Raw genomic sequence first — 26,807 nt, 5'->3', positions numbered from 1 at the left:
TCTATTAGAACCAATTGGCCAAGGGCCAAATTTAAGTCCAGAATTTTTCTGTTAGTTTTCTGCCTTGATAATCTAATACTATCAGTGGGATGTTCAAGTCTTCCAGTATTATTGTGTAGCTATGTCAAAAATGGATTAATCTTATCAGTTGGCATATCCTGACAATGTTTCTAGCATTTTAAGATTATTATTTATTGACATTATAATATCTTCTGGGGGTTTATTTTAATATTTAGTTTAATGAATAAGATAAAGTAGCTGTGATGAAGGTCTGGAACAGCATCTGCCTAAAAGGCAAATATAGTGATTACTCTTTACATATAACCTAAAATCTGGAACAATATAGCATCTAAGGATAAAAGAATTTAAATTGTAGGTGCATAAGGCTTGCATCCTGATATATCTGAAATGTGTTCCATATTGCCCTGGCTATCAATTTCTCTAATTTTTCTATTTGATTAGAAGTTACTCATTTTGGAGGAAATGATGCAATTCCAATTTGAACTGTCTCATACCTTTTAATCAGAATTTTCCCAAAGCACAAAAGTGAAAATGTAAAAGTTGCTGTGTTTCATTAGTTTCGTTCTTTTGAATGTTGCTACACTGAAAGCTCTGTGTGAAATTATTAGAAGACAAGTTTTCAAATGGTTGTAAAAGAAGATGCATATATGGGGACTCACTCAAAGGGCATTATTTAAAAAAGAAATTTCCAGCCACCCAGATCTCAGGGTAGCTATGTCCATTCAAGGATAGAGAATCCACCATCTGTATGATTATTTTTACGTCTGAACTTTTTTATACACCAGAGAGACTCAAAACTTTCAGGGTCATTTGCCCAGCAGGTAGTGGAATGTCCTGTGCAATAGATTCCAATTAATATGACCATGTTCAATGGCCCGTTACCACCAATGATGTATAACTGCTTTCCACTTGGCTTTATATGGTACTTCTTTGTTACAGCTGCAACCAGGTCTATCGCCCCTTTGATAAAAATTTCAGTTACCCCAGGGAGAAGCTTTCAACTTTATTAAGTATTGAAGTCTGTACATTTGTTCTTCTTTGGAAGAGCAGATCAAAAGCACGCTTTCTAAGTAAGTAATCTGATAAATTAGGATAGCATTTACAGACTTGGGCAAAATGTTTTTCCGTAATTGAAACCTGAGAAACTGTGTCAACTGACTATACTATTATAAACTTCTTAGCATTTAACAAGAGTTTCTTTTATTTTTTGAAAGTAAATAGAATTCCTTGATTTGATTTAACCAATTCTTTAGCATGCTGTTTCCTTTTTGTTGTGGTTAGGAAAACTTCAGTGTAGGTTTAGAGATAGAAAACTGATGATCAAGAAAAAAAAGCAATTAGATGATCAAGTTGTGGTATAGACAAGAGCCCATGTTGTCGTCTTATCTCTGGCATTAATTTACTGTAAAAACTTGAGGAAGCCACTTAATTTTTCTGGGTCACAGTTTCCTTATCTTTAAAAAGGGATGATTGGCTGGATTATGTGTAAGACTTCTGCTGATTCTGAAATTCTCTGATTCTAAGTCTTAGGCAGAATAAGGCTAGAAACAGAATACCTTATATTTGCATGCAGCCATTTTTACTTTGCATCTCCTCCCTGCTTCAATTCCAGGTTGGGTTTGGCAATGGAATAATATGGTGCTATTTTATCTTTGGGTAGGAATGATCACTGGTTAAAACCAGAGTAGTAATACCTTCACAAAGGAGACTAGACAGTTGTATTTCTCCCACTCTACTAGAATGTTGAAAAGGCACCAGATTTATTGAGAAAATTGGCCCTTCTTCGCGTACATTTACAATAAAAATACAAATAAATTCAGATTTCTCCATAGCTGATGGGACAAATTTTGCCTTCTGTGTTAGTCTGAATCTGAGGGTTACCCCTGTTATTAGCATTTTCAAAGACTTAGATTGAGACCTTTGAATTCCAATTTGTGGGATTTGGATGCTTAAAAAGGATAGCTTGGGCTGGGCATGGTGGCTCACTCTAATCCCAGCACTTTGGGAGGCCGAGGCAGGCAGATCTTTTAGGTCAGGAGTTCTTGACCAGCCTGGCCAACGTGGTGAAATCCTATCTCTACTAAAAATATAAAAATGAGCCAGGCGTGGTGGCAGGCACCTGTAATCCCAGCTACTTGGGGAGGCTGATGCAGGAGAATGGCTTGAACTTGGGAGGTGGAGGTTTCAGTGAGCCAAGATCGCGCCACTGTACTGCAGCCTAGGTGACAGAGTGAGACTCCATCTCAAGCAAAAAAAGAAAGGATAACCTGAATCAAAATGTACATCATATGTTGCCAAAGACTAAATATAATTTCTTACAGTATTTTGTCAATGGATGCTTACAATATGAACACTCCATGTAGACATCCTAAAAATGTTTTAGCATTAAAAAGTTGGAAACTATCTTTCTAAATTTTAAGTTCTGATGATTGGGGATCAAGTAAGGGCTATGTTCTTCAGAATCTTAAAAAGGCTAAATACTAATACAGTTGTGATATTAGTAGAAACTTTTCCTGGGAGGTAGGGATTTAAGAGCCAAGTTTCTCATCTCAGATCCTCAGCAATTCGTTTCTGATATTGGGCTATTCACTTGTTCTGTCTGTTACTGTTTTCTCATTTTTAACATTATATCAAACCTGTGCAAGAGGTTCCTTTTCTTTCCTGTCCTGTCCTGTCTTGTCCTGTCCTGTCCTGTCTCGCTCTGTCGTCCAGGCTGGAATGCAATGGAGCGATCTTGGCTCACTGCCACCTCTGCCTCCTGGGTTCAAGCTATTCTCCTGCCTCAGCCTACTGAGTGGCTGGGATTACAGGCACCTGCCACCATGCCCAGCTGATTTTTGTATTTTTTGTAGAGACAGGGTTTCATCATGTCGGCCAGGCTGGTCTCGAACTCCTGACCTCGTGATCTGCCCGCCTCAGCCTCCCAAAGTGCTGGGATTATAGGTGAGAGCCACCATGCCCACCCAAGAGCTAGTTTCTTAAAGGTTAACTGCACTGTAGAACCTTAAATTATATAAATAAATTTTATGTATGTGGTTGTGTTTAAAATCCTCTTATTTGTTTTGAACTTAGAATGGGTATTTTACTCATGCATGACTTTGTAACATTATTCAATGATAAAAATATTGGTTCACGGACTTATTCAGATTTTCTGAATCTTGACCCATTTCATTTTACAATATCAAAAATTATTTTGTTAATATCACCACTAATCTCATCAGGAAAGCTTGTAAGTATTGAAAAACTACCAAGTTCATAGCAGTAGATTCAAGGTTTCTAAAATTTTAATTTTCTAGCTCACATTTTGATCATAGGCAATAAATACCATCTGTTGTTGTTCTTGAAGTGACAGGCTTACTTTGTCCATTAAAATTAAAATCTGCCAAATAATCTGAAAATTCATTTGTCTGTCAGTCTTCTTTTTCAAGTAAAAATGATGTTGTATGAAAATGTATGCTGGTTCCATTTGTAACTCAGTTGCATGAATTTCTTTTCCTAGAGACAACTATCATATTTCAATATGTGGTAGAAATGCTTCATATGCATTTCCCATTTTGTAATATGGAATATTAATAAGGTGTATACTCAAGGGTTTAGATTTAATAAAGTTAATCATTTTTATTGCTTTATAAAGGACATTATTAAGTGAAACTGACGTTTTATTTTTATTGTGAGCATGTGGTGGTGAAGATTGTGCTAACTGCCAGTGTACTTTGGTATCACAGCCTTGATTCTTTCTAAGGAACCTACAGGTTTACCTACCATTGCCTTAGCAACACTGGCAATTACAGCATAATGAAGAAGAAAAATCACATCTTAGTTTTATCATAAAAACAGCTTTGGCCTTGTAGACTTCTTGAAATGGTCTTGGAGATCTCGGGAGTATTTGAATTGCATTTTGAAAATCTCTGAACTAAGCCTGGCCAACATGGCAAAAACCTATCTCTACTAAAAATACAAAAATTAGCTGGGTGTGGTGGCGGGTGCCTGTAATCCCAGCTACTCAGGAGGCTGAGGCAGGAGCACTGCTTGAACCTGGGAGGTGGAGGTTGCAGTGAGCCATGATTGTGCCACTAGACTCCAGCCTGAGAGTCTAGACTGGGCGCAAGAGCACAACTCTGTCAAAAAAAAAAAAAAAAAAAAAAAAAAAAAGAAGCTGACTAGAGTTCAATATTGTTACAGTCTTGAATTTCCCCTTCTGTTGTCAGAAAAATGGGCCAGCTTCTTACTGCTCCATTTCCCATGAAGTTAAAACATCAAAAGTAAGAAACTATTAACACTGAGGCCCACTCATTAAAAGCAGGGACCGGCTTCTTAATGACTAGATTGCCTTGTCTTGCTGAGACAAAATTTAATAGCAGTAGGTGGGAACTTGAACTAATGTAGTCAATACCTGGTAAGCAGTACATAGTTGCTTGCTTCTGACTATACTTGCCTCATTTTCCAAAGTGAAATAATAATAAACAGACCTTTAAGAAATTTTTGGACAGGGCTAGCTCCCAAGGGGCAGTTCGGGACGGAGAGCAGGTGCCGGGGTCGGGGTGGCAGCGGTGGCCTGAGCCTCGAAGTCCACGCCTGCTGCTGCTGCAGCAGAGGCTGAGGGACCCGCCGAAGCGCTGTCGCCGGAGAGTGAGGGCCCTGCTGCCGTGGTGAAACCAGCCCAGATAAGTTACAGGACTGTCCCCCAGGTCTCCTGCCCAGCAAGCCAGCGCCGTGACCAGGTGTGGGGGATGATGGTGGCGTCTCTCACTCACTTGTGAAGGCTGGAACCCAGGGAACGCGCGGTGATCTAAGGATTCTCCAGACATCGCCGCAGCCCCACCACGACCAGCGAGGCAGCAACAGCAACAGCTCGGGCACATGAACGGAACCGCTGGACTCCAGGTTCCTTGCTGGGGGTTGAGCGTGGCCTGAGGGACAGGCCCTGGGTCCCGGGATGCCTCTGACCAAGGCCAGCGAACAGGAGGGTGACAGTGGGAAGGCCGGCCAGGAGCCATCCCCCGAGCCAGGCACTGAAATCGTCCTGGCAGCTCAGGAAGCCCGGGAAGTTCTCCAAACTGGTCCTGCTCACAGCATCCAACCAAGATGAGGATGGGGTGGGCTTCAAGCCCCAGGAAGTGCACTGCGTCCTGTCGCTGGAGATGACTGGCCCGGCCACCTTCGCCAGCACCTTGCAGATCCTGCCAGCTGAGGAGCAGGGAGGGGCGGTCCAGCCAGCCCCCCAGATGCCTAAACAGAAGAGCAGCAAGCTGGACACAGCACCCGCATTCCCTGGAGTTCCTGAGGACACCATTCGGGGGTCGCCTCCTGGTGCTGGAGTCGTTCCTGTACAAGCAGGAGAAGGCTGTGGGGGACAAGGTGTACTGGAAGTGCCACCAGCACCCTGAGCTGGGCTGCCGGGGCCGGGCCATCACCTAAGGTCTGCGGGCCACAGTGTTGCGGGGCCACTGCCACGCGCCCCATGATGAGCAAGGCCTGAAGGCCTGGTGCCAGTGGGAGAAGCCGCCCAGCCTGGCCCTGCCAGAGGGCTTGGGAGATCCCTGGGATCCTGAGGGCCCTGGAAGCTGAGTGCAGGAGCTGCTGGAGGGGGTGGGCCTGTGGCACTGCCCCAAGGAGCCGGAGCCAGAGCCCACCCCTGGGCTGGTGCTGAGCAAGCCGGCCCAGAGGAGGGCGACGGACCCCAAGTCTTGTCGCTGCTGAGCCTGACGCCCAAGAAGTGCTCGATCCTGGGGCTGGGACAGGCCCGGCCCCTTGAGTTCCTGAGGAGGTGCTACGGGGGCAGCTTCCTGGTGCACAAGTCGTTGCCCTACAAGCAGGAGAAGGCCCTGGGGGAGAAGGTGTATTGGACCTGCCTGGACCATGCGCTGCACAGCTGCCTGAGCCGGGCCATCACTCAGGAACAGCGGGTGACCGTGATGCGTGGCTACTGCTACCCACCTGACGTGGAGGGCCTGGAGGCCCGGCAGCAGCAGAAGGCCATGGAGACTCTGCAGGCTATGCAGGACGGCCCTGGGAGCCAAGTGGACACGCTCCTCCTAGGCGTGAACAGTCTTCTCTACCGCAGAGGCCCCGGACCCCTGACTGTCACCAGGCCCCAGCCTGGAAAGCGAGCGAAGGTCGAAGACCAGGAGCTGCCAACCCATCCCCAAGCCCTGGAAGGATCCATGGATGAGGACCAGGACATGGATGCAGACCCCGGAAGCCCTGAGTTCCTGCGGTCCCCGCTGGGGGGCAGCTTCCTGGTGTAGGAGTCCTTCTTCTACAGGCAGATGTATTGGACCTGCTGGGACCAGGCCCGCATGGGCTGCCGCAGCCGCGCCATCACCCAGGGCCAGCGGGTCATGGTCATGCACAGGCACTGCCACCCACTGGACCTGGGTGGCCTGGAGGCCCTGCGGCAGCGGGAGCACTTCTCCATCCTGTCACAGTGGGACTGCCCAGAACCCTTCTGGAATTCTGAGGACTTCCCTGGGGGGCAGGTTCCTGGTGCCCAAGTCCTTCCTCTACAGGAAGGAGAAGGCAGCCAGGAATAAGGTGTACTGGATATACCAGGATTAGGCTTAGCTGGGCTGCCGCAGCTGCGCCATCACCTGGGGCCAGCGGGTCATGGTCCTTCGCAGCCACTGCCACCAGCCCGATCTGGAGGGCATAGAGGCCTTGAGGCAGTGGGAGCGGCTCCCCAGCATGACCCAGCAGGAGGACCCAGAAAAGATTCAAGTTCAACTGTGCTTCAAGACGTGTTCTCCTGAAAGCCAGCCGATTTATGGGTAATTGTATTAGTTATCTAATGGTGCGTCACCAATTACAACATAACGTAGTGGGCTTAAAACAACAATGACAAAAACAAAAATAAATTTTTGGTACAGGGGTAAGGCCAGATGTGCATCTTGCCTGAGGCCAAAGCCCATGTACTTGGCCACTACTTTATACTGATCTCTAGGCTGCTACCTAGCTCTGAAAGTCAGTGATTCTGGAAGACAAATATCTTTCTAAAGTGGCAAATAAGGCTGTTGGTAGGATTTGCGGTGGAACTGTAAGGATTTCAGCAAATACAACATATAGTTTTTAACCATATGGAATGTATACTGTGGCCTGGTAGTTAAAAGAGCAGGCTTTGAACATAAGCTGTTCAAAGCCCAAAACTATCATTTACCAGCTTTGTGATTTGGGGAAGTTGCTTGACCTCTTTTGCTTCAGAGTACTCATTTGTAAGATGAAATGATGAGGGATAATGATAATAATGCTACCTATTGGGGCTTCAATTAGTGATGGTTTGGTAGGTAGTAGAACACATGGTAAGCATTAGTAAATCTTGGCTTTTATAATTATCTGCTGTGCTGAACACGTGATAGCCATGCAGTACAAATTGGCTATTATTATTTAACACACTTCCTCCTTCTTCTCATTACTGGTGCAAACACAAGCGTCATTTGTTATTCATTTATATGTTCATTTGTCTGTTCTACAGTGATCTTCTGAACCTAGTATATAACAGTCACTGTGCCAGGCGATGACCCTGATCTAGTCCGATAGTTGGCAACTCCAACATAGCTATTATTTCCATTTTACTCTAGTTACTAGGGAAGAAAAGTAGTACATTGCTTTTTCATAGGTTTCCTCAGATCATGCAGTTCGTGTCGCGCATCCCACCATTTTCCTCTATTATTTCAGATTAAAGATAGGTGCTAATAATTGCATCTTGATCTTTAAGCCAACATTTTAAATCAAACAAACATAGATAGGAAAGTAAGTGTCTCCCATTTTCTAATATTGTTGTAAAGGTTGTAAAAATTCAAGCCAAAAAAACACTTTATATGGTATATATATATTTTTTATGAAAGTTAAAACATAAGCTAATATTACATTGATAATTACAAATATATTCTTTGAGAGGAATATCTCTATTTTTCACCATGTGTGATGCACTTGGTGCTTGAAGATTTCTTAAGAACTGCATATATACAGATGAAAATGAAGTTCTTTACTATTATCCTTATCACAAATAAATTTCTTGAGAATGTAAAGATTCCGCGTGAGAACCCAAAAATATAACTGCTAACAATTTATTCACTGAAACTGAAACTAAGATTTGAAAATTTAAAGAAGATAATCTTTGAATGGTAGGAAAAGCTAATCATTTTCCTTTAATAGTTCTTAAGCGTCATTCTTCCTGAAAATTTAAATTCTTCCTAATCTTAGCAAATACTACAATCAGTAAAAATCATACAGGTGTACAGCAAATGTGTCTTTAAAATTTTATGTCCTACAGATTTGAAAATTAAATTGTATTTTAAATGTATTAAGAGAAATCCCCATATAAGAGAATGCTAGGATGAATCATTTCAGTAAGGAATTCTATAGTTAGCCACAGGAAAATTCTCTCTAAATTATATTTTGAGTGTCTGGATTTGTGTATTTCATGTATTTTAAGGCAAGATATGTTTATAGTAGAAGCTATTACAAAAGCATTTCTTTTCTATTTATCAAGTTAGAATCACACCTTAAGTTATTCTAGTAAAGTATCCCGAAGGAAAATAACAACAACAACAACAACAACAACAAAAAACAACTAGGAGTCATGAGCTGAGTCTTCTACCAGTAATAGAATTAATTTTAGTATGCATTTTCCTTGACCTCACACCATTCGATACCATTGGTTACTCCCTCTTTCTTGAATGTGCTCTTCTTTTGACTTATGCTGACACTTGTTTAAACTGTTTCTCTCTTACCTCTTTGGCTGCTGCTGCTTCCGAGCCCTTTTCTCTCTTCTCCTTTACTACCATTAGCGATCTCTACCTCTAGATATTAGAGCTATTTAGGTAACAGTCCTGGGCTGTTCTGTTTTTACACAGCTAGACTTCATGGATCCAAATCCTGGTTACAGGGCTTGAACTCACTACAGGCAAGGCTTAAACTCTGTTTGCCTCAGCTTCCTAAAATATAAAAGAGAATAATAATAGTTCCTATTTCATGGGGTTATTGTGAGGATTAAGTAAATACATTTAAAGAATTTAGGCTGGGTGCAGTAGCTAACGCCTGTAATCCCAGCACTTTGGAAGGCCTAGACATGTGGATCACTTGAGATCAGGAGTTCAAGACCAGCCTGGTCAACATGGTGAAACCTGTCTCTACTAAAAATATACAAAAATTAGCTGGGCGTGGTGGTGCATGCCTGTAATCTCAGCTACTCAGAAGGCTGAGACCAGAGAGAATCACTTGAACCTGGGAGGCGAATGTTGCAGTGAGCTGAGATTGCACCACTGCACTCCATCCTGGGCGACAGGATGAGACTCCATTAAAAAAAAAAAAAAAAAAAAAAAAAAAAAAGACCTTAGAACACTGCATTTGGGTTGTTTATTTGGTTTTTGAGATGGAGTCTCACTCTGTCCCCCAGTCTGGAGTACAGTGGCGTGACCTTGGCTAACTACAATCTCCACCTCCTGGTTTCAAGCAATTCTCCTGCCTCAGCCCCTGGAGTAGCTGGGATTACAGGCGCCTGCCACCATGCCCGTTTAATTTTTGTATTTTTAGTGGAGATGGGGTTTCACCATGTTGGCCAGGCTGGTCTTGAACTTCTGACCTCAGATGATCCACCCACCCAGGCCTCCCAAAGGCCTGGGATTACAGGTGTGAGCCACTGCGCCCAACTGGTATTTTTAATTGTTTTTATTCTGTAGCATATTCGTTCTCTATGTAATGCATCAATTCCCATCCACATGTTGACAAATCCTAAATTTATATCTCCAGTTGAGGTCTCTCTGCTGAGGTTCAGACTGTATATATCTGACTACTAGTATCTTCACTTGGATGTCTCTCAGATACATCAAATTATGTTCAGAACTGAAAGTTAAATTATTAATCTTCCTTTTTCTAGATGTCTTCCCCACCCGCAAATTGGTCCTTCTCAAAATATTACAAAGTTAGTAAATAACATCTCTATCCCCTCGGTTCAAACAGAAATAGGACAGGTATTTAAACTTTTTTTAAAAAGTTTTTAATATGAAAATTTATAATATATATAAAAATAGAGAGAATCCCTAGCTTCAACAATTAGCATGGCGAATCTTTTTTCATTTATGTTTCCACCCACTCCACCACGTCCCAAACTAGATTATTTGGAAGTGAATTCTAAATACCATACTATTTTATGCGTATTTAGTTGTGCATGTGTCTCTGAAACAATCCTCTTAAAATATTTATGAAAATATTATAACTTGTCACAAATTTTTCCTTTTATTTCACTGTCAATTTAAATCAGAATCCACACAAAGTCCATAAACGGCAAATGTTGATATATGTCTTACATTTTTTAAATCATTCTCATTCTTATTCACCTCATCCCAAATATATTTGTTGAAGAAATGTTTGCCCTGTAGTTTTTTTTTTTGACCCTCTAATTTCCTGTAAATTGGTAGTTTGAGCTGAAGGCTTAACTTGGTTTTGTTCAGGTTTGCTTTTTTATAGGAATAGTTTATGGAAAGTGTTGGGTACTTTCATCAGGAAGCACAGAAAGTCAGATCGTCTCTCCTTTTTGTGTTGTGAACAACTGTTGATGGTTATTGTTTAGAATAGATCCATTATATCATTAGTGGTTACAAAATGTTAATATTCTATTTTTAAATCAGTGTTTCATTTATTGGTTGAAATTCTTCTATAAAGATAAACTTCCCCTTACAACTTTTGGTTATCCAGCAGTACCATTCATATAGGAAAGACAAAATATTCTTCTCCTTTATTCATCAGCTTTCAGTGTGATTAGTTCATTCTGTATCATCTTCCATGAGTGATCAGTGAATTTTTTTTTTTTTTGAGACAGAGTCTTGCTCTGTTGCCCAGATTGAAGTGCAGTGGTGTGATCTTGGCTCACTGCAACCTCTACCTCCCGGGTTCAAGCAATTCTCCCACCTCAACCTCCCAAGTAGCTGGCACTACAGGCGCACACCACCACACCCGGTTAATTTTTTGTATTTTTAAGGTAGAGACAGGGTTTCACCATGTTGGCCAGGCTGGTCTGGAACTCCTGGTTCAAGTGATCTCCCCTCCTTGGCCTCCCAAAGTGCTGGTATTACAAGCATGAGCCACTGTGCCTGGCTGATCAATGAACTTTTAAAAATGTTTTTAAGTGTTTTAGTCCACTGCATTAGTTATTTTTATTGATGCTCAACTTATGCCATCTTTAAAGAGTAGAGGCTTCTTCAGTTTGGCTCCTGAGTCCTTTTGACAAATTTCAATTGTACTTAATAGCTTAATGTTTTCAATATTATAAGATATATCAAGATTATCATAGACATCTTCTGCTGTAGTAGAGATATCATCCATTTCTCTAAGGTATTTAGTATTGGGAAATGGTATTTAGAGACCATGGTCTGGGTTTTAGGAGTGCTCATTGTTGCTTCATTGGTCATTGTTTCTACACTTGTTCAGTGAACGTAGCTAAGGAATACATACTTTTTTGTTTGTTTGTTTGTTTGTTTGTTTGTTTCGAGACGGAACCTCACCCTGTCACCCAGGCTGGAGTGCAGTGGCCTGATCTTGGCTCACTGCAAGCTCTGCCTCCTGGGTTCACGCCATTGTCCTGCCTCAGCCTCCTGAGTAGCTGGGACTACAGGTGCCTGCCACCATACCCTGCTAATTTTTTGTATTTTTAGTAGAGATGGGGTTTCACCGTGTTAGCCAGGATGGTCTTGATCTCCTGACCTCGTGATCCACCTGCCTCAGTCTTCCAAACTGCTGGGATTATAGGCTGAGCCACTGCGACCAGCTGGAATACATATATTTTTTTAAGAGAAAATCTGATTTCATAATATTTTAATTTAGTTTAATTATTATTATTTAAATTTGTTTCCTATCAATTTTCATTTTAGGTTAAGGGGGTACATATGCAGGTTTGTTATATGGATAAATTGCATGTCATCAGAGTTTGTGTACAGATTATTTCATCATCCAGGTAAGAAGTATAGTACTCAATAGGTAGTTTTTCAGTTCTCACCGTCCTCCCACCCTCTGCCTTTAAGGAGGCCCTGGTGTCTATTGTTTAATTTTTTGTGTCCATATGTACTCAATGGTTAGCTCCCACTTATAAGTGAGAACATGTGATATTTGGATTTTCTGTTCTGCATTGCTTCAATTAGGATAATGGCGTCATGCTCCATCCACATTGCTGTAAAGGACATGACTTCATTCTTTTTTTATAGCTGTGTAGTATTCCATGATATATATATCACATTTCCTCACCAGTTCACTGCTGATGGGCATCTAGGTTGATTTTGTGTCTTTGCTATTGTGAATATTGCTTTGATAAACATACATGTGCATGCCTTTTGATAGAATGATTTACATTCCTTTGGGTGTATATCCAGTAATGGGATTGCTGGGACAAATGGTAATTCTGTTTTATGTTCTTTGAGAAATCTCCAAACTGCTTTCCATGGTGGTTGAACTTGTTCACATTCCCATCAGCAGTATATGTGTTCCCTTTTCTCCACAACTTTGCCAGCATCTGTTGTTTTTGACTTCTTAATAATAGCCATTCTGACTGGTGTGAGATGGTATCTTATTGTGTTTTTTTTTTTGTTTCTCTAGTGATTATTGATGTTGAACATTTTTTTTCATATGTTTATTATTGACATTGTATAAGTCTTCTTTTGAGAAATTTCCAGTTATATCCTTTACCCATTTTTTAAGAGTAGTGTTTTTTTTTAAGGTGTGTACTTTTATTGCACTGGTATCAAGTTAGTGTACAGGGAAGCCCAGGCTGCCTCCACCCTCCACCCACTCCCAGGGAGACCAAAAGCCTTCATACATCTCAAGTTGGGAGACAGAAAACAGGGGTCACAATGCCAATCATTCAAAATAAAACAAAATTAAAAAGTACTAAGGCAAAGATTTAAGAATTGTGCATTACATAATATACATGAAAGCAATGCTGTCTCCTTCCTGGACTTGGAAGAGGATTGGACCATTCTCCCTAGAGAGAAATATGGAGGCTTTTTGGAGGGCAAGGGACTTCCTGTAACAATGAATCTCACAATATTTGGAATGACTATTAAAAAAAAGAACAATATACAATCAAAGTCTTCGGCCACATTGTAGAACTTTGAGGGATGCTGGCTCCAGCCGATTGCTGACACTGTCATGGTCTAGTTTTTAAATCCTGAGTCAAACCAAAGACAAAAACAAAAACAAACAAAAAACAAAAACAAACTAATGCGTGCCAGTGTCATCTTGTTTTCTGCACAGGTTTGGTTTTTGTCAAGAAAGAGTGTAACGAAACAAAGGAAACTAAGTGACAGTCTGCCTAGAGGCATCTGCAGTGGACGATGCAGGGGTGGGACTTATGGTACTCCTGCTTGCTGATCCACATCTGCTGGAAGGCTGGCAGCCAGGCCAGGATGGAGCCACGGGACCCATACAGAGTATTTGCACTCAGGAGGACCTATGATCTTTATCTGCATTGTGCTGGAAGCCAGGGTGGTGATCTTCTGCATCCTGTGGGGGATGCCAGGGTACACAGTGGTGCTACTGGACAGTACTGCGTTGGCGTACAGGTCTTTGCAGATGTCCACGTCACACTTCATGGTGGAGTTGAAGGTAGTTTCATGGATGCCACAGGGTTTCATGCCCAGGAAAGAAAGCTGGAAGAGAGCTTTGAGGCAGAGGACCTGCTCGTTGCTGATGGTGCTGACCTGGCCTTCAGGCAGCTTGCAGCTCTTCTCCAGGGAGGAGCTGGAGGCCACAGTGACCATCTCTTGCTGGAAGTCCAGGGTGAGGTAGCACAGCTTCTCCTTGATATCTCATGCTCTCTTGCTCCACGGTGGTGGTACAGCTGTAGACATACTCCCTGGGGCTCTTCATGAGGTAGTCAGTTGGGTCCAGATGCAGGATGGCACTGGGGAGGGCGTGCCCCTTGCAGATGAGCACAGTGTGGGTGACCCTGCCAGAGTCCATCATGATGCCAGTGGTACAGCCAGAGGCTTACAGGGAAAGCACGGCCTGAATGGCCACATACATGGCTGGGGTATAGAAGGTGTCAAACATGATCTGGGTCATCTCATGGTTGGTCTTGGGGTTCGGGGGGGGGGCCAGTCAGCAGCACAGGGTGCTCCTGAGGAGCCACATGCAGTTCATTGAAGAAGGTATGGTGCCAAATCTTCTCCATTGGAAACCGTGCCATGCTCAGTGGGGTATTTCAGGGTCAGGATGCTTCTCTTGCTCTGGGCCTCATTGCCCACACAGGACTTCTTCTGACCCATGCCCATCATCACACCCTTGCACCATGGGTGCCTCACGATGGAGGGGCATCGCTGCCTGCTAAGCTGGCCTTGCATATGCCAGAGCCATTGTCCATGATGAGCACAGCGATATCATTATCTCTGGTGAGCTGGCAGTGGGTGTGGACCCATGGCAGAGTGGCGAGGGCAAGACTCTGCTTATGGGGCAGATGCTGTCTCAGAGGTTAATGTAATCGTTCTTGGCTTGTAGATTTGTCTAAGTTGCTTATAGATTCTGAATATTAGACCTTTGTCAGAGGCATAGTTTGCAAATATTCTCTCCTATCAGTTGTCTGTTTACTTTGTTGATAGTTTTATTTGCTGTGCAGAAGCTCTTTAGGTCTCATTTGTCAATTTTTGTTTTTGTTGCAATTGCTTTTGGAGTCTTCATCATGAAATCTTTGCTAGGGTCTATGTCCAGAATGGTATTTCCTACATTTCTTCTAGGGTTTTTATAGCTTTAGGTTTTACATTTAAGTCTTTAATCCATCTTCAGTTGATTTTTGTATATGGTGAAAGGAAGGCCAGGTGGCTTAGGCAGGGCATGGTGGCTCATGCCTGTAATCCCAGCACTTTGGGAGGCTGAGGTGGGCAGATCACGAGGTCAGGAGATCAAGACCATCCTGGCTAACACAGTGAAACCCCATCTCTACTAAAAATACAAAAACATAAAAAATTAGCTGGGTGTGGTGGCGGGCGCCTGTGTAGTCCCAGCTACTCGGGAGGCTGAGGTGGGAGAGTGGTGTGAACCCGGGAGGAGGAGCTTGCAGTGAACAGATTGCCACCGCACTCTAGCCTAGCCTGGGCGATGGAGTGAGACTCCGTCTCAGAAAAAAAAAAAAAAGCAAGTTTCATTCTTCTGCATATGGCTAGCCAGTTGTTCCAGCACCGTTGTCAACTTTGTCACAGATCAGTTGGTTGCAGTGTACGACTTTATTTCTGAGTTCTATAATCTCTGCTATTGGTCTGTATATCTCTTTTTCTACCTGTGTCATGCTGTTTTGGTTACTGTAGCCTTGTCATATAGTTTGAAGTCAAGTAGTATGATGCCTCCAGCTTTAATCTTTTTGCTTTGGATTGCCTTGGCTATTTAGGCTCTTTTTTGATTCCATATGAATTTTAGAATAGTTTTTTCTAATTCTGTGAAATATTTCGTTGGTAATTTGATAGGAATAGCATTGAATCTGTACATTGCTTTGGGCAATATGGCCATTTTAACAATATTGATTCTTCCTACCCATGAGCTTGGAGTGTGTTTCCATTTGTTTGTATCATCTCCAATTTCTTTCAGCAGTGTTTTATAATTCCCATTGTTGAGATCTGTCACCTTCCTGGTTAGCTGTATTCCTAGGTATTTTACTCTTTTTGTGGTATTGTGAATGGGATTGCTTCCTTGATTTGGCTCTCAACTTGGATGTTGTTGGTCTATAGAAATCATGATATTTTAATTTTAAATTTAAGATTACAATAGTTTTACTTCTTTGATTTTAAATTCATATTCTCTCTACTATTGTAAAAAAAAAATTGGTTCCTAAATGTGTAATATAGTTACTTACTTTCTTTATCCTTTATCTATTTTTCTTCATCCTAGTTTGTATTATAATAGTTTCAGAAAATCATAACCAATGTTGTCACTAACAATATGATTGTTGAAAATTATTCAAGATCTTTTTTAAAATACATTTTATTTATTTATTTTGAGCTTCAGGGTATATCCAAATAGACGAATGAAATTATTGTGTTTTCAATTTATTTGAAATACTTCTTCTATGTATAATTATGCCATCAGCTCATTGCTTAGATTGGTTTCATTTTGCTTAGATTTTTAGGAATTTAAAAAATTTAACTTTAAATTTTAATTACGTAAAATAGTTACATGACTTAAAGAAATGTACCAAACAAGATCTATTGCAAAAAGTCCATCATTTATTCCTATATTCCTTATAGTTTCTTTCCTCTCCCTGTAAGTAGCCATTTAAAAACCTTTTTGCTTTAGCCTTACACTAAAAAAATGTGAAAACATATGTCTTTGTATCCTCCCTCCTTTCATGTTCTTCCTTTGTATCTCTCCTTTCTACCAATAAATGGTAACATGTTACACTCACTTTTCTTCAGCTTACTTTTTTCACTTTCCTAGAGATCACTTTTATATAAAGTATATAAAAATAGCCAGCTCTGCTAAGCTGGCCTTGCACATGCCAGAGCCATTGTCCATGACGAGCGCAGCGATATCATTATCTCTGGTGAGCTGGCAGTGGGTGTGGACTCATGGCAGAACGGTGAGGGTGAGACTCTGCTTATGGGGCAGATGCTGTCTCAGAGGTTAATGTAATCGTTCTTGGCTTGTAGTTTCCTTTTATAGTTACATATTTCTCAATTGAGTGGGTATATCATGGTTTAGTCAACCAGAACCTTTTGGTAGATATTTGCATTATTTCCAGTTGTCTGCTGGTAAATATTTAACTAGATCTCTATAGGGGAAAAAGTCCTGATTTGGAGTTTGCAAATGTCTGTAGTGTCAATACTCCTACCATGGCTGATTTTAAGCTACTAATATAATGTCACTGAATGAGAAGTGATGTACAGTAGCGTATCATTATATAGTATTCCCAGCGTTTGGATACAGTACATGTAAATAATCTGAAGAACATAGTTTTGCTTGTTTTTGTTTTTTGTTTTCTAAATTTTGAGACAGGGTCATGCTCTCTTCCCTAGGCTAGATGGTAGTGATATTATCATGGCTTGCTGCAGCCTTGACTTCCCAGCCCAAACAATTCTCCCACCTCAACCCCCCAAGTAGCTGGGACCACAGGTGTGTGCCACCATACCTGGCCAATTTTGTTTGTTTTTTTGTAGAGACAAAGTCTCATTATATTACCTGGGCTGGTCTTGAACTCCTGGACCCAAGTGACCCTCCCATCTAGGCCTCCCCAAATGCTGAGATTACAGGCATGAGCCACTATGCCTGACTTACCTTTGTTTTTAATATAATTTGTTTAATTGTAAGTCTATATAACATAATTTCAACAGTGACTGTGTTTAAAAACTAGCTTGCAAAATTACTGGAAATGTAACAATCAATTTTTGCAAGTGGATACAAGCAAGTTCTAGTATATTCATTGGTTGCTATTACAAATTTTTCTGTGGTGAATAGCATTGTACCTGTGTCAATTTGGATATTTGCTGGTATAATTTTGGAACAGATTTTTAGAAGTGGGGTTATTGAGTCAAAGGATAAATGTTTCTGTTGCTCAGTTGTCTTTGAAAGAGGCTATACCATTTGGTATTTCCACCAGCATTAAATGAGAGTGTTTGTTTCCCCAAGTCTCATCAACAGAGAATGCTGTCAAGATTTTGGATTTTTTCTTTTTTTCAAAAATAAAGGTGAGAAATGTATCTCGTTGTAGATCTCATTTGCATTTATCTTATTATGGGTGATGTTGACCATCTTTTTGTATCTGTTAGTCATTACTGACAGTTTCTTCCTTCCCTATTCTTCATATCTAACCAATTACCAAGTATGTTTTTCTTTCTCAGTGTTCATTGCAGCTGTATCAGATAAAACTGCAATCTCTTCATCTGGATTAATTTTTGAGCTTCCTATCTTGTCTTCCTGCATAAATTTTGCCTTCTCTAATTAATTCTCTACAAATCAGCCAGCGGAATCTTTCCAAGAAAAATGGACTTGTATAACTCACCTTCTCCTGATACTTCAGTGGCTTCCCACTATACTTTAGAAGCCAAATTGCTTAGTCATACCTATAAGGCATTGGAGACAACTTTATCACAAAAGCATACATAGTTATAAAGAAGGCTGGAATTATAGTATGAAAATGAAAGAAAATATTTTTTTTCTCATATTAGCACAAATTAAATATGTAATTAATTAGATAGTGATTAAGTAAGGTTGGAGTTTATTTGAGAAGCTCTCTTAGAGCAGATGATGAAAATAACCAGGGAAAGAAAGTAGAAGAAGACTATGTACAGGCTGGGTGTGGTGGCTCACACCTATAATCCCAGCACTTTGGGAGGCCAAGGTGGGAGGATTGCTTGAGGCCAGGAGTTCGAGACTACTTAGTCCTGGCCAACATACCAAGACCCCATCTCTATTGAAAAAAAGAAAAATAAGAAGAATGTATGCAAAGGCCATTAGGCCAAAATTAGCAAGAATTTCCTGGTATTTGGAGGCAAATGGCAGAGGTAAGTAGAGAAGTAACAGCTAAGTAGAGTCTCTGAGAAATTGAGAAAGACCTAAGCTATTTCCAGTTTTTGAGGCTTCTGACATATTAAAATAGAAATAAATTCCAAAGCAGGTCTGCAAAATTTATGGTATATTTAAAATACATCTATGTGATATTTGAAACACTAGAAAGTATAATGCAATATAATGGTAGCATTCACAAGATGATTACAGGATTTACGAAAAGATTTTAATTCATAATACACAGCAGGGGATGTTGAATTTTGTGTCTCCTGGATCTCTCCCACCCCTGTATTAGGGTTCTCCAGGGAAATGGAACCAATGGGGGTTGGGAGAGAGACAGAGGAAAATTTATTTATTTACTTATTTAGAGATGGAGTTTCACTCTTGTTGCCCAGGCAATGGTGCAATCTCAGCTCACTGCAACCTCTGCCTCCTGGTTTAAGTGATTTTCCTGCCTCAGTCTCCCAAGTAGTCTCCCAAGTAGCTGGGATTACATGCCTGGCTAATTTTTTGTATTTAGTAGAGACTGGGTTTCACCATGTTAGGCTGGTCTCAAATTCCTGCCTTCAGGTGATCCACCCACCTCGGCCTCCCGAAGTGCTGGGATTACAGGTGTGTGCCACTGCACCAGGCCTGAGAGAAATTTATTATTAGGAATTGGCTCATGCAGTTATGGAGGCTGGCAAGTACAAATGTGCAGTGTGGGGCCAGCAGACTGGAGACCCAGGAGAGCTGATGATGCAGATCAAGTATGAAGACAGTTTGCTGATGAATTCCCTTTTGCTAGGGAAGGCTAGTCTTACTGTTCTGTTCAGACCTTCAACTAATTTGATGACGCCAACCCTCATAATGGAGGGCAATATGATTTACACAAAATTTACTGATTTAGATGTTAATCTCATCCAAAACACCCTTCAAGATATATACAACATTAGCCTTCATGTACCCAGAGAGAGATGTTGAAGTCCTAAGCCTCAATATCTCAAAATGTGAAGCAACGTTGCTGACACTTCAATTTTAGACTTCCAACCTCCCAAACTGTAAAACGATAAATTTGTATGGCTTAAGCCACGCAGTTTGTGGTACTTTGTGACAGCAGTGCCAGGAAACAAATACAGACTGTATGTATGACTTCAGTTGGAGATAACATCAAATATGTAAATTTGAAGCCCTTCATTATAAAGTTGACAATTGGATTAAATGTCTTTAGGTCAATTCTAATTCACGATAAGTTCATTTTCTAAAACCTGTCAGGAACAGTTTAATGATAACCATTTCACCACAGTATCAGAGGAAAGACTAAGTTTTGGGAAATAGTTTAATAATTCACCAAACTGGCCTATGTTCACCACTTCAGTCCAACCATCAGTAGACTCTCGGAGCTGCACATGGTTAAGGTTCATATCTTACAAAGCAAGTGTGGTCATTTATGGGAGTGGCTGGTATAAGGTAGCTTTGTTCTACACTAGTCAACAGGCCCCCAACCAGTACCAGAGTGATTGTTGGGTTCAAGAGACCCATCAAATAGTTGAAACAAAGTTTTGGGAAGAAAGATTCTACTTTATTTAGCAAATTAAATTTCCCCTTAGAATGAAAAGAAGCCATTCTCCTAACAGTATGGTCTTAGTACTTTCTTCAGACCTAGATTCCTATGGTTGGTTTAAGTTGTAAAATTCTGTGTCTTTTCTTCTGTTTCTTGGCTGAAGGAATTGTGGCATAACAGATGTGCTTACCAGAGAGCCTGACACCAAGTTGATGCTCACTGGATTTGTTGAGAGAATAATCCACAAGTCTTGGGGTCAGACTAGTCTCCAATTCTAGCTCTGCCACTTTCTAGCTGATTGACCCAGAGTCAGCCATGGAATCTCTCTGACCTCAAATTTCTTCTTCATTAAAACCATAGGGAAAAACTCTCAACTTTCTCTCCTGTTGTTTTTCACAATATATTTGAAGAAACTTATCTTACTTTCAGAACTAGATAAAAATTAAGGTGATTTTTAAAAAAAGATAATAATTATTGCTTTGTTTGCTTCACAGAATTGGTATGAAGATTGAAATGATAGTACATATAATAGCACTTGCCAAAACATAAAGTAATATATAGATGTAATAGATTATCTTGCTAATAGCATCACCATTCTCAAATTTCTGATTCAATATTGTCAATGCATATGCTCTTTTGAAAGCTTTAGATAAGAAAATTAATACGAATAGTAGTTTGTACAAGTATATGCATGTGTATATTTTTGTAGGTTTAAGATGATTAATTTGTTTATTTAAAAATATAACATACACAGTATAAACAAATAAAACTCCTTTCTAGCATAGTATTGCAGGTCCACAAACTGGTATACTGTATCTGTAATTTCTACATCCAAAAATAACAAAACTATTTTTGTAAATAATTTGTTGAAAAATTGGACTTGAACTGATTATTTATAGTCTATTTCAATTAACATGACTATTCATACATTTTATTGTAGAAGTATATGAATCTTCCCTCTCATAAAAAGCTTAAGAAAGCCAGACCAACGAAGATGGGGCAATTAAAGAATAGTACAAGTGACATGTTTAAGCTGCATATATTCAAGAGCTGAAGAGTATGGTACAAATAATAAGTCCTGTGTATTGTCAAAAAGGGAATAAAATAATTGTAGACTCTAGATCTACCTTCCAGAAAAGCAAAAACAATTTTATTGAATGATTCCTGGTATATTTGTTTAACATAATCCCTTTAAACAGAAAAGGTAGAGTTTCATTTCAGAAACCCTAATTTGTATTTCAAAAAAAAAAACAAAAAACCCTAAGTTTTATTTCAAAACCCTAATTTTTCTTGAACAAAGAAAAGTAGCCCGGATTCTTCAGAACTTTACTTTCATCAGAGTTGAACCATAGAATAACAAAGGCTGTGTGTCCTGGATGCTTACAACCCCTTATCACTCCATGAATTGGCCCCAAGAAGTGTAGGATCATTGTAAATCTTAAGAAATAGATAATTCGATTTCCAGGAGTTGGATTGAACTTAGAATAAGACTCATATAGGGTTCTTGACCTCAATATTTGCTCAGCTATCTTTCATGGCCCTGGCTTGTTCCATCTCATTTTTACAAGGCAGAGCCCTTCCAGCCCTCGGTTTCTACCCTGTCTGGTCAGTTTCACAGCAAGGTCAGAGTGCCCTGCATTAATTCCGGAAGCACAGTCCTTGCTGCCAGTCTCCTCCATAATGTTTTGCTATTTTCTCTCTCTCTCTCTCTGTCTCTAACTCGCTCGCTCGCTCGCTGTCGCTCTCTCTCTTTAAGCTGTATTTAAGCCTTAGACTACAGATATAAGCTCTTGGGTACTTATTTAAAAATCTAAAATACCTTGAATTTTCAATTCATCTGTCCTCCTTCACAAGGTCTTTTTACAATGTGCAATTTATAAAATGAAATAGTATTTTTTTCAATAAAATTTATACAACTACCAGAAGATATGATCAAAAGCATTTCCACTGAACAAATGATTATTGTAGGATAGTGGCTAGAAGAAGGAAATTTAGAATGCAAGAAGCTGGATTCAAATTTCAGCTCTACCACACTTACTAGCTTTGTGACTTTGGGCTAGTAACTCAATCTCTTTGCCTCAACTTTCCCATCTGTAAAATGGAGGTAATAATACAGCAATAGACTATTCTGAGAAATAAATATAAAACACTTAGCCAAATTGTTGACATTTCAGAAACTCAAGAAATATTAACTTTTTGCCATTATCAGCAGTGAATAACCCTCCATCATTCCAAAGATTTTAGCTTGCAAAATGCTCCTAAAGGGTGTAACCCCATTTCACTATTGTCTGCTTCAGTGGCTGCCACACACCTCATGTTCTGATCCTAACACGGTCACCTACCTATGGAATCATGACATTCAAAGTCTGCAAGAACTGTGGGGAAATCTCATGCTTCATTTATTCAAATGCCACTGGCAAGTGTGACTGTGACCCAGAGTGTTAGCATCACTCTTTAGCTTATTTTACTTTATTTTTTCAGCTCTCAATTTTAACATTTCTGTTAACTACATTCATGCTGTGTCATTTCACTTGAAACTTTCTTTTTCCACCCCCTAATTAGAGACCAGAGACAGTGCTGGTAAGTTTGGACAGTTTGGACAGAACTGGCAGGAGGTCTACCTAAATACAACCCTTTAAAAACCCTATTTCTATATCTTATTAGTGGACAATGACAGAAGTAAGGCTTGTAAGCATCCAAACACTTGTGAGACAGCAAGTCAGCTTTCAAATAGCATGCATTTAGACACACACTCAACTGTATGCACTGGTTCTCACATTCATTCCATTTTTGAGAATATAATACATCATCTAAAGTGAAAACTAACTTTTGAATTTCTCTTATTTACTACCTTCTGTGTGTGAGGCATTTAAAATATTTTTTATTAAGGTATTATTTATGAACAGTAATATTCACTCTGTAAGTTTTAACAAATGTATATAAACGCATCACAACTAAATCATGGAACAGTCCTATCACTCCAGAAAAATTTCCCTGGGCCCTTAAATCAACTCCTTCCCCCACTTGCAGCCCCTGGCAAACACTAGTCTGCTTTTTTCCTCTATAGTGTAGTAATTTTTCACATACATTATCTCAGTTAATATTACTGATGATCTTCTGAGATAACAATATTACTCTATGTTATATGGCTATTTTATCATTAAAATAATATTTCTCATTTTCAATTATAAAAGTAACTGTTATTATAGAAAGTTTGTTTGGAAATTTTGATTATTTGTAACACAACTGCATACTGTTCTAAAGAATAAAAAAGGCTATTATACAGCTAAAGATATGGCCCTAGTTCCTTTTTATTAAAACTCATTCAATCTTAAAGGAGCACTTATTCAGAATCAATTTACTCTTAAATACCAAAATGGTAGCCCTAAATCCAAATATGTATCTGTGATGATAGTAAGTATAAATTACCTAAACATACCAGTTAAAAAACAGAGATTGTCAGAATGAGGAAAACAATGATATGCTGCCTATGAGAAACCCACTCTAAATATAACAATATGATAGGTTAAAAATGAAAGAATGGAAAATTATATACAATGCAGACACTGTGCAACAGAAAACTGAGTAGCTGCATTAGTATAAGACAAAGTAGACTTCAGAGAGAGGAAAATTACTAGGGATAAAGAAGGATACTACATAATTATAAAATGATTAATTTACTAAGTAGATTTAGGAAAGATTTATTAAGTAGATAACAATCCTAAATATATATGTGACTTATAACAGAGCTCTAGCAAATACTGATAAAACTGGACAAATAAAAATTATAGTTCGAAACTTCAGCTCAATTTTTCTTGTTCTGTCAACTCAGTAATTGACAAGGCAAGTAGAGAGAAAATTAGCAAAGATGGACTAAAAAACACCATTAACCAACTGAATTTAATTGACATTCACAGACTCTACCCAACAATAGCAGAATACACATTTTCTTCAGGTTGACCAAGAGCATTAACCAAGGTAGACAATATTAAGTATCATAAAACAAAACTCAGCAAATTAAAAAAATGAAAATCATACAAAGTATGTTTTCTGAATATAATATAATTAAGCTAAACAAACTCAGAAATTCTAAATTTTAGCTGGTAAATGGTACAGTTTAGTAGATAAGAACTTGGGCCCTTGATTCAAATAGAAATGGATTTGATTGTATTACTCACATATTTTGGAAACGTTGACAGTTTAACTCTGGGTTGCTTTATTTTCTAAGTTATAAAATGAGCTTAGTAATTCTACACAGTTTTATAAAGACTAAAGTGATAATACATTTACATTAAGTGCTTAGGACAGTTTCATCACCTGAAGGTATTTAGTATGCATTAGCTCTTATGAGGAGGAAGGAGCCTTTGCTTGAGGCTTTTTTTTTTTTTTTTTTTTTTTTTTTTGAGGTGGAGTTTGGCTCTTGTTGCCCAGACTGGAGTGCAATGGTGCAATCTAGGCTCACCGCAACTTCCACCTCCCAGGTTCAAGCAATTCTCTTGCCTCAGCCTACCGAGTAGCTGGGATTACAGGCATGCACCACTATGCCCAGCTAATTTTGTATTTTTAGTAGAGACGGGGTTTCTCCATGTTGAGGCTGGTCTCGAACTCCTGACCTCAGGTGATCCACCCACCTTGGCCTCCCAAAGTGCTAGGATTACAGGTGTCAGCCACTGGGCCTGGCCGAGGCTCTTTATTTTAAAATAATGAAAAGTTTGAAAAATGCCTTTCCATTGATCCAACATAACTTATTTTACTTGAGTATCTTCACTTATCATTGTAAAAACACATACATACTGGGGACTGATTCACATTCCAGAGACCAAATTTTGACTAACTGATAGACTGTATTTTTTTCAATTTATTCACATAGCCACCCCCTTGACAAGCCCCCTTGACTGATTAATATTTTTATAAAGAGTTAGGGTCTTGCTCTGTCATCCAGGTTGGAATGCAGTGGTGCGACCATAGCTCACTGTAGCCTCAAACTCCTGGGCTCAAGGGATCCTCCCACCTCAGCCTCCCAGGTGCTGGGATTATAAGCATTTGCCAACTTGCCTGGCTCCAATTCTGTTAATAAAAATGGAAACCAGGATTGAGAGAGATGATTCACTCGTTTAATAAGTTACTATTCAGTACCTAATTTGTAGCAGGCTCTATGTTAGATAATGGGGAAATAGCAGAACTTAGGATCCAAAGGGGAAGCAAATATAGTAAATTGTAATTAATTGAGCAATTACAATAAAAGGTACTGAATGCTGTGACTGTTGAAGTATAGTTTAATAGACAAAGAATACTTTCAGTTCAGCTTCCTTTTGCAGTTGCTAATCCATTATCCACCCTGGGAAGCATGAAGGGTAGAGAATAAGAGTACACCAAAACAGTTGGCTGAACTGGTGGATGACAGGCAGGTTGGGGAAGGGAAATACCCCTCAGATGTGTCCTAGTGTGTTCATAATGGTGTCATAAACCCAAAGAAGATTAGAATACATAGTTATAGGCTCACTACCCAAGTCATCTTTGAAGTTTAGAGATGCCAGAAGATTTTAAGATTCCAAAATTAGAATCTTCTTGCTTTCTCCAAGTGAATATGCTTACCAGTATTGCCAATGTGATTTTATGAGTATTTATCAAAAGCTGACCTAAGGGAAGGACTATGCTTGTGAAAAGTAGAAAAAAAATTTTTATAAAGAAGAGGTTTTCAATAACTAAAGATTCTAATGTCATATTACATTGCGGTTTTTCAATAATGTAAAGGAAACAGGTGTCTTAAGCCATTAAAAAAAAAAAAAAAAAAAAGAGCTAGAACTCAACAGGTGAAATGAGGTGAAATCAGATCTCTTGGTCAGCATGTTTAAAAGTGGTTTCTCCAGATTAGGGAGGGCATGAGGAGCTAGACTGAGAAAAGAATTCCAATGACTGAAATAACAGACTTTTTGACTATACTAGGGAAAACAGTGACTTTGGTTTTGGATCTTTGGGCAAATAGCTACAGAAAAACCAAATTAGCATGAGCATTTTCATTGGCTATTATGTTGGGCTTAGGACTGTTATAGGGACAATTAAATGCACTAAGAAGCTCGAATCAATTTCACAAAAGGTTTCAAGTAGCAACATGAAATTCTTTCTTTATGGTAGATTGCAAAAGCTGTAAGAGCAGTGGCCAAACCCCTTAATAGAACCAATGCAACTTTCTTGGGTTGGCAGTGTCTCCCTGGATTGAGTGTGACAGAATAGTAAAGAATGACTTTGTCATCTATAAAGCTATTGGACATTCTTAAAAATTAGAAGATCCCCAAAAGGAGAACTTAAGACCTAATATCTGATCTTAGTTAAAATTGCACTGACCACTAGTATGAAGTTTATAAAGCATGCACAAGTATATTTGCTCAATCCTTATAAGAACTGCTAAGATAGGTTTTTGTTCCTTTTTTTATAGATAATCACCCTGAAGCCCAGAGAGGTTAAGTGACTCACCAAAGCTCAAATTACTGATCAGTGGCAGATTGGAAACTTCTTCCTTTTTGGATTCTTCACCTTTATTGGAATAGGATATAATTTGGATATGTGAGTAATCTCTATGAAAATAGTGTTCAAAGATGCAAAAACAATTTTCAGAGATGCCACTCCTATATAAATACCAAGTTATTTTATGTTGAGTGTAGCTCATACCTTAAGATCTTGTTTCTTGGCTTGGCAAATGTAAACAAATGACTAAATTATAAATTCTTGTCAATAGCACTGTAAGATCTCATTTTTGTTTATTTGATTC

The 26,807-nt window shown here is 39.5% G+C and overlaps 2 pseudogenes; one reads left to right on the top strand and one right to left on the bottom strand.

The window, feature by feature from the left end:
* Positions 1–4,957: 4,957 nt before the first annotated feature.
* On the top strand, positions 4,958–6,792 carry LOC126948385 (FLYWCH-type zinc finger-containing protein 1-like; annotated as a pseudogene).
* A 6,526-nt stretch (positions 6,793–13,318) lies between these two features.
* Positions 13,319–14,386, bottom strand: LOC126948949 (actin, cytoplasmic 1-like; annotated as a pseudogene).
* Positions 14,387–26,807: the final 12,421 nt, after the last annotated feature.

This window comes from Macaca thibetana, chromosome 2 (assembly GCF_024542745.1).
Source record: "Macaca thibetana thibetana isolate TM-01 chromosome 2, ASM2454274v1, whole genome shotgun sequence".
In the NCBI taxonomy this organism is placed as follows: domain Eukaryota; kingdom Metazoa; phylum Chordata; class Mammalia; order Primates; family Cercopithecidae; genus Macaca; species Macaca thibetana.
This window is presented reverse-complemented; position numbering and strand designations above follow the sequence as displayed.